The sequence below is a fragment of the Vigna umbellata genome, chromosome 6 (genome assembly GCF_029865625.1).
Source record: "Vigna umbellata cultivar VRB3 chromosome 6, Vumbellata_1.0, whole genome shotgun sequence".
Classification (NCBI taxonomy): Eukaryota; Viridiplantae; Streptophyta; class Magnoliopsida; order Fabales; family Fabaceae; genus Vigna; species Vigna umbellata.
The window spans coordinates 27,299,939-27,317,090 of record NC_142170.1 but is presented as its reverse complement, the minus strand read 5'-3'; the positions used below and the strand labels follow the sequence as shown (position 1 = coordinate 27,317,090).

The following is a 17,152-nucleotide window of genomic DNA, read 5'->3' as shown; positions in this document are numbered from 1 at the left end:
GAAACACATGTTTTTAATTGAGAATGACTCTTTCCTTATAATACTAAAGATGATCAATCGTATAAATTATTATTTTTAATTAAGTTAGCCTCTTAAAAGACCGACATGTTGGAGGAACATAAAATATCAATATCTATATTTAATAAAAACCAATATTAATAATCAAATTTTGCTCCAAAAACAAAATTAGATTTGAAAGGAAGAGATTGTGTAGAGTTGATGGAACTTATAGACCATGCGCGTCCATTGTCATGTCTTGTAGTAGTAACTCACTAAATCTCATTTATCTTTTTTATTTTTTCAAGTCACATCTCAAAACAAAGTTAATAATTAACGGACAAAAAATTAGCTAGCTGTTCAAGTGATTAAGCGTTGATTAAGGTAAACTTTTCTATAACAAACACAACACCTTTACTCGTGTCTTTTATTTCACCGCAAAATCTCCAATATTATTATTATCTTCACTCATCTTCATCACTGAAAATACTCTTTGTCGCTTTCCATTTTCTCCATCGGTTTTCATTTCAATGCATTGTCACATTTTTCTATCTCATATAATATTTTAATTATAAAAACTTTATACGAAGATTAAAAATATATTTTTAATTAGTAAAATAAATATTTATTTGTTTTCCATTAAAGTAATGATTAAAACTGTAATGAAAATACATAAATAAATAAATAAGTTATTTTTAATATAGGTGTCCTTTTCATTGGTACAAAACAATATGAAACATATAAATGACACGTGATTTAGATAAAAAATCTAAACCCACTTTCATTTCTTACAGTGGATTTTGTCTTTCTTAACTTTTAATTCTAGCTAATGTGTATTTTTCAATAGATTAGTACCACAATTATTCAACCATAGTCATTGTCACTTACAATGATCACAAATTTTAATTATGCGCCTACACGTGGCTATAGAAATAAAGATGGTACGTGTCTTCAATCTAAGTAAAGTTTAAGTTTTAAATGGAAGGTGATGAGAATAAATCATCGTACTCAATCTCTTTTATTTAATTTCCGTAAAAGTTATAGTAAGAGTACCTCTAACAATATTCAATGAAAAAAGAGAAAATAAATTAAAAATTAATGGATTGGGAAAGTAGAAATTAAATATCTTAACTATTGTTTTGATTAAATATCGTAAGTAATTTATATATGAAAATAGTTATAAAAGTAAAGTCATCATAAAATAAATAAATAATTTAAGTATGGTTATTTGGATGATCTTTCGATTTAGTTACTAAAAGAATTAGAAAAATTAAAATCATTTTAAATAAACTAATTGGAGAATATATATATATATATATATATATATATATATATATATATATATATATATAAAACTAATAAAAGCATTTTATATTTAATTATCTAAAAACTAATTATAACCAATTTAAATACTTCGAATTTAGTTATATAAAAACTATTAAAACTATTTTTTATGAACTTCTAATTTCCTTACATGAAGATTAATTAAATAAATCTAAATGTATTTATAATCTAGTTATATAAAAATTAATTAGAATCATTATAAATATAAGTAAAAATATATGCTTTATCTGTGTTTACTTTTTTATAATAACAAAAATTCAATTCCAAAAATTCTAGCTATTTCTTTTTATCAATTTAGGGATTCTAATAAGTAAGAAAAAACTTACTAATACTCTTCAAAACTTCCATTTTGACATAAAACCTCTAATTCAAATTCTCACTCTCTAAAATTTCTAAATGCACCAAAATTCATTTCAAGACACCATCTATTGTCTACTTTACATTCCTAAACCAATTCTTTGCACATCATGTTTCAAATAACAACAAAACAATTCCTAAAACATCATCTCTACATCTAGTCCATTATTTCAACAAGTCATCTAGTGAAACTTCACTTTTAAACAAAAATTTACTTACAACCTAGTTTAACCTTATTCTCTTCCTCAACTTCTTAATTAGATATCATTATTAACTTCACAATCACAACGAATTCACAAACAAGATTCATTCCAAAGAGTTTCTTCACATACCAATACATTCATATCCATACAAAGCACCAATCAATAAGGAAAATCATATAAAATCACAATTTCTACTAAAACAATTAAATTTTCCACATTTTAACCAAATTCAACATATACTAACTAAAATCATCAAGTTAAAAGAGCATCAAGAAAATCATTAGTTCATCTTACCTTAAACAGAAATGCTACCACGCTCTAAAAACACACACATGTTGCTTTAAACGCAAGGAACTCTAGAAACCCTACAAATCACCAAATTGTGATTTGAGTGAGTCTTTAGGACCTCATATTAATCAAGAACCAAAAAGAAGACTAACAACACATGTAAAGGGGTTCCTAAACATGATCGTGGACAAAAATCTAAAAAAAAAACTAAACCAAAAAATGATCGAATATGAATGAAGATTAACAAACAACTAGGAATAGAAACTTGTAAATATTTTTTATTTAATTTTTAAATATTTTTTAATAAAAATAGTTAAATTTAAAAAAGTTTTCAAATTAAAAGAATAGTTAAATTTAAGAAAACAATCATTTAAAAGATAAAATTGATAAAATAATTAATTTAATTTTAAAAAAACTTTTATTTAAAATATAAAATGAAAAAACGAGTATAAACACTAAAAAGGGAATCTCGTCAGTAAGTATAGATAAATAGTATATATATTTATAATTTGATTATATAAAAGTTAACTAAAAGTATTTTAAATGTACTTTTAATTTGATTATATAAAGATTCATTGCCGTTTAGTTTAGTTGTTACATTAACAATTTAAAAATAACTCATTAAAATTTTGTTTTATCTATATTTTTTTATGTCTACATTTGTTTTTAAATTTATCTTTTAAATAATTTTTTAAAACTAATATAATTGTTTTATTAATTTTATCATTTTTAAATTTAACAACTTTTCAATTTGATTGTTTTTTATACTTAACAATTTTTTTTATTATTAGACTTAATTTAATAATAATAATAATAATTTTATTATTTTTTATTAACACAAAAAAGTGCGCTGTGTTTTCATATGTTTTAAAAAGAACTTTGTAATTTTAATTATCCATTCAAGATATCATCTAAGTTAAAAGTAATAAAATAATATTATCGTTTTATAGTAATATTCTTTAGTTTTTATAGATAAAAAGTCTATTTACAAATAAAATAAAATAAAAACATAAATGGATTAGATAAAACGAGTTTACTGGAAATTTAACTATAATTATCTCTGATACTAAATTGATATAAAACTTATGAAATTTTTATTTTATTCTCATACATTAGTAATCAGTATATATATATATATATATATATATATATATATATATATATATATATATATATATATATATATATACACTAATTTGAAAAGTTAGATATTAAGTATATTTATACATATATTCGATCAATCTAACTGTTTTTCCTTAATATTTGAATAAATTTAAATTGTACACACAAATATGATTCTTTTTGGAAAAGAAAAAATATAATATTAAAGTAGTATAAGCACTATCATAAAGATTGTCTTAATGGGGGAAAAACTATGGTGTCATATATTTCAAACCCTTAATCATATCATATTAGTCAATCCCTTATCCTTCTCAATTAAACCACAACCCTTGTATTTTTCTTCTTTACAAATTAATTCCATCTTAAATACGTTAATTTGATTTAATTTATTTTATTAGACAATATTTTAAAAAGACAAACAATTCAAATGTTAGTATGAAATATTTCACACATCAAAAGTATTTAATATTTATTCATTTTAAAGTTTAAGAGTAAATTGTATCACAGTTTAAGGCTAAAATCATATTTAATTCTATAACTTTCATTACATTACATGTATGAGTTTAGGAAAAAATTGCATTGAAGAAAGAATGCAATATTGATGGATCTTTCAAAGAAGAGATTTTATAAGATAATTAAAAAATAATGAGATATAAATTTAACTCATTTAAGTTGTGTTTGTTTTGTATAGTTTATTATTGTTGATAATGGAAGAACTAATGTTATTTTTGTTTGTTTCAACTGATTTTAAGGAAAACGAAGATATGAATTTGCACTATTAAAAAGAAATGACAACCTTGTTAGAGTAAGGAGAAAACGAGAGAAAGTCATCTCACCCCATACTATATATATTATAGTGTTGGAAGTAATACGTCGACTAGAGATAATGCTAGTTTATAATATATAAGTGGGTGTAAACCTCACTTTACAAGCCCGTTTTGTGGGATTGAGTTAGGTTTAATGTTCACTTCTTAACATGGTATCAGAGTTATGGTTATATCTTATCTCAGTGATATTTGTTGTTTGTTGGACATATTGTTTCACCCGCTATCAGGTCGTTATTAGACCACCCATTAATGTCTAGTCTCACGCTCAAAATGATGTTTATACCTCGACACGTGAGGGGTGTGTGTTGGAAGTCTCACATCAACTAAAGATAAGATCAATTTATAATATATAAGTGAGTGCAAATCTCATCTTACAATTCGATTTTGTAAGATTGAGTTAGGCTTAAAGTCTATTTCTTTATCCTATAGATTTGGCCTCAATTTTCACTATGCATCGGTGTGCTTTTTCATTGTGGGGTAGAAAAAGGATTCATGGCAAAATGAATATAGAATCAATTTTGGATGCAAGAGAATCAATTATGAACATCAAAGAATCAATTGTCCTCTCTTTTCTTTTTTTTTAACAAAATCGATTCTCCTCACTCTTTTCGCACAGAATCAATTTTGTTTCGTGTATTTTAGACCCATAATTGATTTTCTTATGTATTCTTTTATTCATAATAGAATCTAGTTGCATTTTAACTTGTGCAAAATTTTATGCAAAATATGTAAATGTAATACTTAAATTTACACTTTGAACTTTCGCCAATCTTTAATCCAAAGATGAGGTAAATTCTTTTTATATTAGTATATTTTCTTTCAAGCAAAAATATTTTCAACAAAAATATGTATTATCATATTTAAGTGTTATATGTTACAAATAGATTAAATTTTGATAAATTTATTTTAAAGACATTGTTAGATCTTTTTAAAAACATATTTAATCGTACAAAATATAATTAAAAGAAATGGATAGACATTGATATAATAAATCTATAGTTAAAAAAATGTACTAATGATTAGATATTCTTGATATTACTATGGGAAACATATATGCATTATATAATACACTGTGAGAAGAAATTACGATATTTTAAATAATCACATCTCCTTTTATGTTTATTTTCTATGCATTTAATAGTTTTCTTTTATATGTGGATGAGATGAAATTGATGTGGATCATTAGCCTTTGTGTCAATTTGGATGAGAGTGATTGATCACTTGTCCATTTGCTTAGGAAAAAAAGACAAAATACATGTGAGATTATAAGAGTCTATTTTCTTTTTCTTTTTCCTATAGCTGCACAGTGGAATAATGATGCGAGTACAATTCATAACCAAGCAAATATTTAAGCTTTTTCACGTGGCCGCTTCATCAATGTCTCTGCTAGAAGTTCACTGCTCCAACATTTTCCACTGGTGCTAATTAACATACTAGTGAAAGGCATATATATATATATATATATATAATTATTGTATGAATGAATAAAAGGAAAAATATAAATGAAGATTTTAATAGTATATTTGGATGACAAATTTGTAAAGGATACTTTATTTTTATATTTTTTAAAGATATTTTACAATAAAATACTTATTTTTATAAAATATTAATATTTTAAGAATATATGACAATAATTTAATTACTTAAATTTAAAAAAACAATGTAAGATTTAGAAAGTTTTATACTAATATTTTTTTTCAAATAATTTTACTTCATCGACAAAATAACATTCTATTAACATCTATTAATACTTGATTAATGTATTATTACGTGAATCGGAGTAAAAACATTCTCAAAATAATATATATATATATATATATATATATATATATATATATATATATATATCCCGAGATCATTTTAAACATAATATTCGAGATCATATCAATTTATATTTTTAATATCATCTCACATCACTACAAAAAATTAGATTTTTACCGGGGTTATTTTTTCCGTTTCCGGCGGTTTTAACCCCCGGAAAATATGTTACCCGCGGTTAGGAAAGCTGTTGGGAAAACCTGCGTCGTTAAGTAATTACCGGCGGTTTTTTAAAAAACCGCCGCAATTAGCGGGGGTTTTGAAAAATCACCGGTAGTAGTGAGGGCTTTACTAAAACCGCCGGTAGTAGTGGAGGTTTTACTAAAACCGCCGGAAATAACCGGGGTTAAGCAAAACCGCCGGTAGTTTGTGAGGGTTTATGAAAATCGCCGGTACTTTTGAGGGTTTTTCAAAACCGCCGAAAATGTAAATAATTTAATTTTTTTTATTATTCAAATTACTTGATTATCATTAATAAACCAAAATTAAATAATATGAAACCAAAATTAAATGTAAACATTAAATATAAACCAAAATATTATTATATAAATTGTAAACATTAGAAATACAATTAATGTTTCTTAAAAGTTAAAATTAACATGTTATGAATAATAATTATAGTTTCTTCATTATTTTCATCATTTGGTACTTCTTCATTTTATCCATCATTTGATACTTCTTCATTTTATCCATCATTTGATATGCTTCCTTTTTCAAATACCTACAATATAAAACAATAATTAGTTAATAATATTTTAAAAAAATTATTAGACGAATTTAAGAACTATTGATGGTTGAAAAATATTAAAATATGATATAATAGAAACTAAATCCAAGTATATCTTTAGCCAAAACTGAAAAGCCAAAAGCGCCATATTCATATATTTCACTGCCCTTAAAATCCCCAAGTTACTCATGCAAGACGTGTAACACATGTCTACAAGCTAAATTAAAAAAAAAACAATCATAATAACTCACTTTTTTAAAGTTTAAACAAGCAGGACCCTTATTATTAAATCTCATTAAATTTTTAAATTAAAGTAATTTAATACATGATGATTACCAATATATGTTTACAATGAGACATTTTTCGAAAAAAAAAATTATTGCAAAATTGTTATTATTCAATTATAAATTTTCAAAGCAATTCTAAAACACGTGTAATCATTATAAAATGACAGAATAAAATACACACAAAATAAGAAACAAGCAAAAAACATTGAAGCATAAAAGCATAAATCAAATAACTCTAAAGGTTAATAGTTCAGATGACCAGCTGATGTAGTAGTAGTACTTGAGCGAAAATCAATCCTAAATATAATGCTATTCAGAATATAATAGCAGAGTTTCAGTTTTCTTTTCTCCCTAGCCTAGACCCCATTGAAACATATTCTGTTATGCTCTTATTTGTCAACTACATCTTCTAAAAACCTCAGCCCAATACCATCACATTTCATAGAGATCACATTTTTCAAATTTAGAAGCATACATCACAACATGCTCAATATAACACAAAAATCAATCAATTTAACCATAACGATTTACATGATATTATAACCACTAAATTTGAATGGAATGAGGTTTCCCAATTTCTAGGGTTTTGGAAAGAGGATAGGACGATGGAAAAGATAATTTAGATGAGGCTAAGAGGACGAGAGAATTAGGAATTGCAGAAGGAGAGAACTTAACTGTGACGGACGAAGCTCATGCAACAATGACGGACAATGAATAAAGAGTCAGACGATGGACGCGACTCAGGCGAAGGACGCGACTCAGTCGGACGATGAGAACTCAGGCCAGTGTAGTGAACGACAAAGAACGTGTCAAACAACAGCTTTGCGGTGAACCATGAGGAAGAGGCGTGCCAAATTGTATATGAGATTAGAGAAATTAGGAAGAAAAAAATGTGCGCGCGGAAGGCCAAATTAGGGGAAAAAAACAATTATTTTGCTCTTTCCAGCTCTTCCTTCCCAAAGGGCCGAATTTTTTTTTTAAAAAAAATTCATAACTTAAGTGTGGTTTTTATAAAAACTGTCTGAACTTGTTGGAGGTTTTCAAAACCGCCAAAAATAAACCTCCCTTAAAATACATTATTTTGGTAGTGCATTGTTGGTTGATTTTATACCAGATATTGTTTGTATGATTAAGATTTCCTCAAACAATCATATTCAACCATGACATTGTGGAGAAAGGTAATGAAGACAAATTATAATCAACTAAGATTATCACTTAAAACGTATTAACAAAGCATTCAGCAAGTTAATCAAGGTGATTAATTTTAAATTGGTCTTTAATAAATGCCAAAATTTTGGTAATAAATTTAGAAACTAATTTAGATTCTAATTCATAAACCATATTAATTTTTTTTATTAATAATAGATATTATTTTAGAATTCAAATGCAGAAGCATATTTCCTTTGTAGGACAATTGTGACGATGAAGAAAAAGAAGAATTCAAATGAAATTTAAGCTCATTCACAAAAGAAAAGAAGATATCTTGAAGTATTGAAGAATGACATTGAAGATTTAAACTAAATAATAAATTTAAAGAGTTGATCAAGTCATTCCTTATTAAGAAAATTATGTTGAAGAGCTACAAATTGAGTTCTCAACAACTAGCTTAAGCAATAACTATATAATGGATGTAAAGTCATACAAGAAGAACATGAACAAGAGAATGGAGAAAGAACAAAATGTTGAGAAATTTTCATATCAATAGTGTTTAGAGAGATATTAGGTTGAGAACTTCAATATTGTAAAATTCTTTATTGAGTGAAGTTGTAACATATGATTTGTATTGTACACTCTTGTTATAGGAGTGTTTTCTATTCATTCATTATAATTGAGAGTTCTTGATATCAGGGGGAGATTAAAAATATATTTGTTCCCCTGCTTTATTCTAATTTTTTAGTTGTTGGGAAATATCTTTAGAATTAGACTTGAAATTGAATGCATAATAGATGCTTGTAGAACTCCTTAACTTAATGTGTGGTTTCTTGATGAGGATTCAAGGAATTGGAACTTGATGAGTTATCATAGGATCAAAGGCTTTAGGGATAGAATTTAAGTATGTTTGTGAGTTAATTTTGGCATGATTATGAAATTGAAATGTTTGTCAATGCATGAGAGTGAAGTGAATGAGCTCTAGTCTTAACAAAAAGAGTTTCTTGTGTTTTGTGAACTTTGTGGTCTAGTTGAGTTAGAATGCAAGAGTTATCGAATGTTACACAAATCCCTTGGAAGATAATGATATTTATTACTTGTTACACCGTGATCGATACACTTGTTGTTGGTTATGCAGTTAACAACTGGACATACCCTCATGTGCTGGTTAACTAATATAAATTTGTTGTGTGCATTTTCTCTATTTTACACTTTTAATTTGATTAGTTAATTCACTTGTATTTGTATATTTGTATCGTAGTTTTTAAATTTCATTTTTAAGATCTATTCATCTTCTTTCTAGAGCCACATCATACCAATAAGCAGTTCAAAGTAGAAAGAAAAGTTATCTTAGCAAGAAAAAGAGATGTCTTGAATTCTAAGGAAGTGATCTTGTATTCTTGAAAGTCACATCGACAATTGAAATTCGTATAATAATAAGCAAGAGGCAACGATGAAAGGATAAAAGGTGCAACATGATACGATTGGATGAACAAGAGGCAACGATGAAAGGACCAGAACGGAAGATGGTTGCAATGCAAAGTAGGAGCAATGATGTAAGGAGTTTAATGAAAGGGAAAAATGATAAAAAATAAAAATGAAACATTATGTGAGAAAGAAAAAAGGACTCCGCCTCTTTTAAAAGTGAAAAACACTTTTAATTTTATATATATATATATATATATATATATATATATATATATATATATATATATATATATATATATATATATATATATATATATATATATAAACCTTCATGAATAAAATATTTATCTCTTAATATGTAAATTATAATTATCTCTTAATATATAAAATATTTTTGGATAATATATTTTTTAAATTGAAGTAATGACTTGATACGAAGGTGGTCATTACATGTGTAACAAGGAACTCTTGATAAGTTTTACTAAAAAAAAGTTCATTCTCTTTTACTCGTGAAATTACCAATGTAAATACATATTAGATTGAGTGATGCCTAATAAAATAAAATAAAAAATAAAACATAAATAATTTATTTAAAGTCACTGTCAACCTCTTGTTGTTTTTATGTCACTATTTAATATTTTATTGTTTTTACATTATCAAATGCAAATCTAAATCAAAATATTGTGTTATTGTCTACTAGTTGAAGAATTAATATAATTATTTGGAACTTTAATGTACATTGTGTTTTGAGATACGGGTCAAGAACTTAACCTTTACACTTTAAACTAATCACTTATATTACTTTTATGTCACTTCTTTCTCAGTCATGTTTATTTTTCTTTCTGCAAAGTCTAAATTCAAGCAGTTGATACCTACTACTCCGACATTAGTTTTAATTACCCGATCGATTATCACAGTTAAGTTTTAAATGTTTAATAAATGCAATCACCTACTTCTTTACTTTACATTTGTATTTATAAGCTTCGAAATAAATTTTTAATTAAGGTTAACCCAATCACGACCCAAAGTCCTCTAAGCATGTTTTCTACTTTATTAATCGAAATATTAGGTCTTTGGTATGTTATGGACCGAACGGTTACATGATCGATGTAGACTGTTGGGTTGGTATGTAGGGATTACTAAAGTTAGCTTTCTATGTAGTTGACTAACTGGTATACACAATTGGTGTATATGGTACACACTCCTTTTTAGTAAATTTGTTTAATACATTTCATGTTGTATATAGGTATTTAGAAACTTATTGTTGCTTATGAAATAATGTCATTAACACTAATTTGGACATTGTTTCCTATTATTGGAGTTGTATATTCGAATCATAATAAGTATGAAAAATTAGCCACAAATAATATGTGAGATATATTGTTGTTAAAGTCCATGGATACAATGATGCTTAGTTTCCTATAACAACAATGTATAATAACTTTGTCAATAAATTGTTTAAATATGTTTCTCTTGTTGATCATGTGCATTTTTTTTGTGTAAAAGATTTTGATACCTCTTATATAACAAGTTCTTTTTCAAATTTCAAAGTCAACTTCTGTATCGAGCTATTTAATAGCTATCCTATTAAATGTGTGACATCCCCAAAATATACAGCGTGCAAATATAATAAAGACGTCATCAAGTTATAATAATAGAAAGCAGTTGAAAACATATAACCGAATATTGGAATTACAGTCATCCTTAAAAGGCTAGTAAGTTAAAACTTGAAGTACTAGAGTCTTCCAACATACCATGGGTTCTACATATTAAAGTTTTTCAAAATACATAAGTTAAAATAAGGAGATCCTAATGAAACTAGGATTCAGCGTCATCTTCCTCCAATGCTTGCTCTAGGGGCACCTCCTCGACATTGATAACTGTTTGGCAAGTATACCAAATCGTTCAAATAATACAGTGAATTAAGTTAAGAGTGTCGTTCTCCCAAGGGGATTTGAGTCACATTATTCAATTAAAATTATTTATCAAGATCAATTACTGATGATAACATTTGAGATTTCAAATTGGCAATTAGCATGAAATTAACAACGTACAAAAATTTAAGATTGAAAAATACGGTAAAAGATCACTGGAATTGGTCTTTGACTAACATTACAGTAAAATCCTAGACAACATATATTCTCTGTTCAAGCATTCACATAAGAGTATCCTGGTTTAATTTCTTAAAACAAGGTCTAAAATTATCTAAAATTATTAATTCCTTAATTAATTCATCAAATAATTTTGCATTAAATTCAGATGTTGAGAATGACCAAAAGCACAGAAGTTATTCCTAGCGTAGTTACTTTTAGTTTCTTTTCTTACGTTTCTGGTTCTAAAAATACTTCCCAGTACAAAAGAACTTTTAAAGAGAATAATACTTCCGTATAATCAAAAGCAAGTCAAGAAAAGAACAAGAATAGAAACATATATTGCACAGGAAATTTACATTAATGTGTCGTCATACAACCAATTCCAATGAACAGAAAATTTAGCCTATCCTAGACATCTCAAAAGTACTCTTTACAACAATTCCTTGCAGAAAGTGAAGTCTTGATGTCTTGAAAGGTCTCCCGATCGTCTCCTGAATTCTCCAATATTTTTCTGGCTTTTTTCGTGTGTTAGAAGATGGTTTTTGTCTTTCTGTCACGTCTTTTAAAGCCACTTAACTTCAATAATTCGCTCAACGCACAGGTGTGTGCGTTGTGCGAAATTCCTTTAACTGTTGCACTTTAACTAATGTTATTCGCTCAGCGCACAGGTACTGGTGCGCTATGCGAATTTCCTTTTTCTGGCAGTGCGAATTTTGGCTTTCGCTTTGCGAAAATTGGCTGACAAACTCCAAATTATACACCCTTTCCTGTACAATAATTTACATAACAATCTACTTCCCATTACAACTTTTCACTGAGTAATAACATGAATAATTATAAGATTGAGATCATTTATAAGTGTAAAAACAATTATTTTTCACACTTATCAGACATCTGCTCCCATCCAAGTGGATGATCATCGCAAGAGGAAACACACAAACATAGCATGAACACAAATAATCAAGGGTGAGCTAATTATACAAAAAGTATACAATATAAAGATGTGCGCATGCAAGAATTAACTTCAATCAAGCAAGATAAACACGCATCCTAACAGGTTATGTTCTAGACTTGACTCGTTTGGACTTTAGAATGATAGTCGAGCTATGACGGGTCTTGCACTCGTGGTGGCTTATGAAACTTGGGTTCCCCACCCTACCACACTCACGAGGTTAGCCTGTTCCGGGCCTTGAGGCATACTGGAAGCCCCCAAGACTAAGACCTCCCGCTACTCCTCACCACATGGTGCAATCCTCTCTACGTGAGAAGAAAGACCATTGGAGTTTCAGGATGACCCCCGAGACTAAGCTCCTACTCTCATTCTAAACACTAAGAATCTCACCAAGAGATTCTACACAGATGGAACTTGGTTTACAACTTGGATCATCTTTCCACCACTTTAAAATAATACACTTTTTACTACAATCCACATACTTGTTTGAACATCACAATACAATACTATAGATGCTAAAGAATGCTTCACCAACAAACCAAAGAGCACACTAATCAAACGCAGCACAAGAGAAAATTCAGAGAACTAGGCCCAGCACTCGTCGCACAGTGCACCACCCTCGCATGGCGAGACTTGCGCTTTTCGCATAGCGCACCCACCCAGCTTGCCTTGCGAATTAAGTCTGAATAAGTATCAGACTTTGGGTCTCTCGCATAGCGCACCCAAGTCGCTATGCGAGAGCCCAGATAGAGACCAACCCCCCTAAAAACTCTTGCAATGCGCCCCACTCATCCTTCGAATTAAATGGGCAGTGGTTCCAGACCACCACCAGTCACAAAGCGACAGGATTCACCAGGCGAATCCACAAACAGAGAGCACCTCTCTGTAGCAACTTGCTATGCGAGACCATTTGCATAACGAGTCTGCATGTTCTGCAGAACGTCAGTTCTGCAAAATCATTCAGCTCACACCCCTCCAACCAATTTCAACCCTCTTGCCCAACTTCTAAGACCTCTAATTCATGATATGAACCTAGTTAAACTCGTCTAGATGACTTAGTGGCTCAAATCAAATTTACCATTTCTAACTTGCTTTAGTCCAATTTTATGATCCTAACAAGTCATATTAGGCCTATTTAAGCTATCCAAAGAATCCAGTTTCTCTTAAGACTCCAATTGCCCAAAATCACTACTCCACTTTCCTCAAACTGACCTAAAACAATGCCCGAACCCCAAACTTCTCATATAAACAACTCAAAAATTAGTTTTCCACTCTAAACACTTCAGCACACACCAATTCCAGAGATCAAGCTAATTCAAAATAGATTAAAATCATCACATCACAATATACACAGGCTCTATAGTGTAATACATGCAACTTAGGCTACTGGAATTAAAGTTCAAGCAGAAGAACATGCTTACATCAAAGTTCAACATACATGTGAATCACACAATGAATTAAAACATATAATTAGCTCCCCTTACCTAGGGTTCTCATAGTACAGCTCAGAATAACGACTCCATAGAACCTCTCACAGTGAAATGCACAACACCCTACATTCACCAAATTGGTGATAGGAAACAACTCTTAGAGGTAGAATGAACAGAGAAAATGGAAAGGAATATTACTAGCTACATGCAACCAGCAGAGTTGCATGCCTTAGCTTCAAGGGCAGTGGAAGAAAAGGGGAAAAGTGACTTACCAATCGGAATGTAGAAAGTGATCGTTCCAAAACGGAACCCTCTACACAATGAACGCTTGAGCACCTTCAGATTAAAGATGAATGGTTTAGTGAAGTGGTATTTTAGAGAGAAGGGAAAGAGAGAAAAGACTTTGGAGGAGAGAAGAGCAGAGAAAACAAAAGAAGTTGAGAGAGATAGTGGCTTCTCAGGTGAAGAGACCCTTGAACTTAAATTAAAGTTTTGCAGGAAAATATTAATTTATTTCTAATTGTTCAGCCCTCTTTATCCATTGCCACTTGTCACTTCCCAAAGCTGACTTATTTTCTTAGTCCTTACAAAATGTGCGACAAATAGAGAAAAAAAAACAAACTAAATTTGTTGCAAAGGAATATTTCTATCTTATGAAACTTTTTATCTTCTTATTTTATGCAATTTAAAATTTTGTGATTTTAAATAATCAAATCATTTTAATAAATCTTTATAATTTAAATTTTCTTAAATCCAAATTAGCATTTTGTATAAAATATTTGAATTTTTCTATAAAAATAACTGACTTCTAAGTTTTTCTTATCAAATACATTAATATTTTAGTCAAAAGAGTATAATGTTAACAGGGACTAAGTAAAAGTGTAACATTTCAACAATTTCACCAAATATTAAATCTGAAATTAGAAGAAGAACCAAAATAACATTACCAAAATGTATACTAGATTCTAAAAGTGAATAAGTAGAGGTAACATATTTACTATGATATGAAAAAACGTAACTTAAAATTAAGACGTTATTTTATACTATGAAACAATTAGAAATAAATTATATGACTTTCAAAATAACAGTTTTAAGATTTTTTTTTAATAAATTTTGTTGATTTTTCATTTTACAGTATCAACTTATAAAAATTAAATATCCAAATAGAACTTTGAACATCATAGTCAACTATTAATATTTTTTAACTAAAATTTCATATAAAAATAAACCACCTTATAATAGATAGTAACTATCTATGGTTAGATAAATTAAGTTTAATGTCTCAATAAGTTTCTATTTTTGTTCAGAATCTCAAATATGACCCTTTCTTTTTTGACATCTCAATTGGGTCTTTATTTTTATAAAATTGAATGAAATAGAACCTTTCCGTCAAATTAATTAGAGGCGTTAAATGGGACATGTTGACTGTGTAGTTTTTTGTTAGGTGGTGACTGAACTTTTTTTTTATTTTTGAATTAAAGAATAGAGTTTAAAGTGAGAGCAAAGTTGGAAAAGCCCCATTTAGGAATTTAGGTCTTTATAATTGAAAAAAAGAAATTGATTAGGGATACAAACTTTTTTAAAGTAGAATTAAGATTAATTAATGAAATGATTTTTTTATTTAATGCTAATTTCTATTCCTAATTAGTTTCTGCATCAGATTTGGTAAGTTTAAATAAAATTAAAATTTCCTTGTTTTTTTGTTAATGGAGGGTCACTTTACAGAGATCCTAAACAAGGGTCTAGACTTTGGGTTCAGCTTTGAACCAAGAAACACAGTGGGTCGCGCAAGGGGCAAACCTTCCCCAATCTCGCAGGCAACCGACCTGGAGAATCATCTATGACGCTGCGATGGCGGCAAGTGCACGACGAGGGCGTCCCCGACGGTGCAGTGATGGCGCGATTCAAATAGAACCCTTCTTTCCTCTATCCTTTAGCGCTTCCTCGTAGGGAGAGAAGGGTCAGCTTCAACAGGGCATGGCGGAGGTTTACTTTCTCCTCTCCGTTTTGGATCGCAGCGCAAAAGGGAGGCTTCCTCCTCCTTTCCGTTTCTGTTTCGTCTTACAGGAGGAAAGAGATCTTGGCGGTTTGCGGCATAAGGGCAGTGACGCCATGATTTAGCGAAAGCAGCGGCAATATCGAGTTTGAGTTTAGGGTTCCTGTTGTTTTCTGATTTTGGGGATTAGGGTTTGCTGAAATTGGGAAATTAGGGATTTCTGGTGTAATTGATTTTTTATTCGAATTGAATTGGTGATTTGCGTATTGTTTCTGCGTATGGGTACAACATTTCTGGATTGTTTTGGGTTAGATTTCTCGTCGTAGGAGAGAGAGTGAGACTTTCTGTAATTGAATTTAATTAATTCTACTTTAAAAAAGTTTGTATCCCTAATCAATTTCTTTTTTTCAATTATAAATAAAAAGACCTAAATTCCTAAATGGGGCTTTCCCAACTTTGCCCTCACTTTAAACTCTATTTTTTAATTTAAAATTAAAAAAAAAGTTCAGTCACTTTTTAATGCCACGTAACAAAAAACTACACACTCAACATATCCTATTTAACGCTGATCAATTTGACGGAAAGGTCCTATTTGATTCAATTTTACAAAAATAAGGACCCAATTGAGATGCAAAAAAAAAAGAGTCTTAGTTGAGATTTTAAACAAAAATAGAGACCTATTAAGACATTAAACCTGAATATAAGCTTTTATAGTTGATAATGAAATTCTTGAAGTACATGGTCCAGCCAAAAGTTAAGATTTGAATAAACTTTTATGTGAGAATTATTTTAAGAATTTTGAACACACAAGGTTAATTTTTCCTTTTAATATTTTTTATTATAAGTTTTGTTTTTTTTAATCTTATTACTTAATTATAAAAATAATCATATACTATACCTTTACTGAATTTTATGAAAAATATTTTAAAGTCATCAATAGTGTGTATATTTTCTTAACAATATAAAAAATAGATTGATGTGTTATATGTTATTTCACTCAAAAGAAAATATAAAAAAAATGTAAAAATGGTAAATGTTATATAATTGTAGAAAAAGAAAGGCAAAAAAAAAATGTAGTGTAAGAATATTAGGAATTGAATTGTATCAAAATGAAATTGTTCATATAAACATAGT

At 28.6% G+C, this 17,152-nt stretch overlaps 1 long non-coding RNA gene across 1 annotated transcript; it reads right to left on the bottom strand.

Moving 5' to 3' along the window:
- Positions 1–6,469: 6,469 nt before the first annotated feature.
- On the bottom strand, positions 6,470–7,943 carry LOC148197097 (uncharacterized). The gene is made up of 2 exons (XR_015780038.1): positions 7,646–7,943; positions 6,470–6,677 (listed from the first exon to the last, which is right to left on the bottom strand). It is a non-coding gene; the product is annotated as an uncharacterized LOC148197097 (long non-coding RNA).
- Between the last annotated feature and the right edge of the window lie 9,209 nt (positions 7,944–17,152).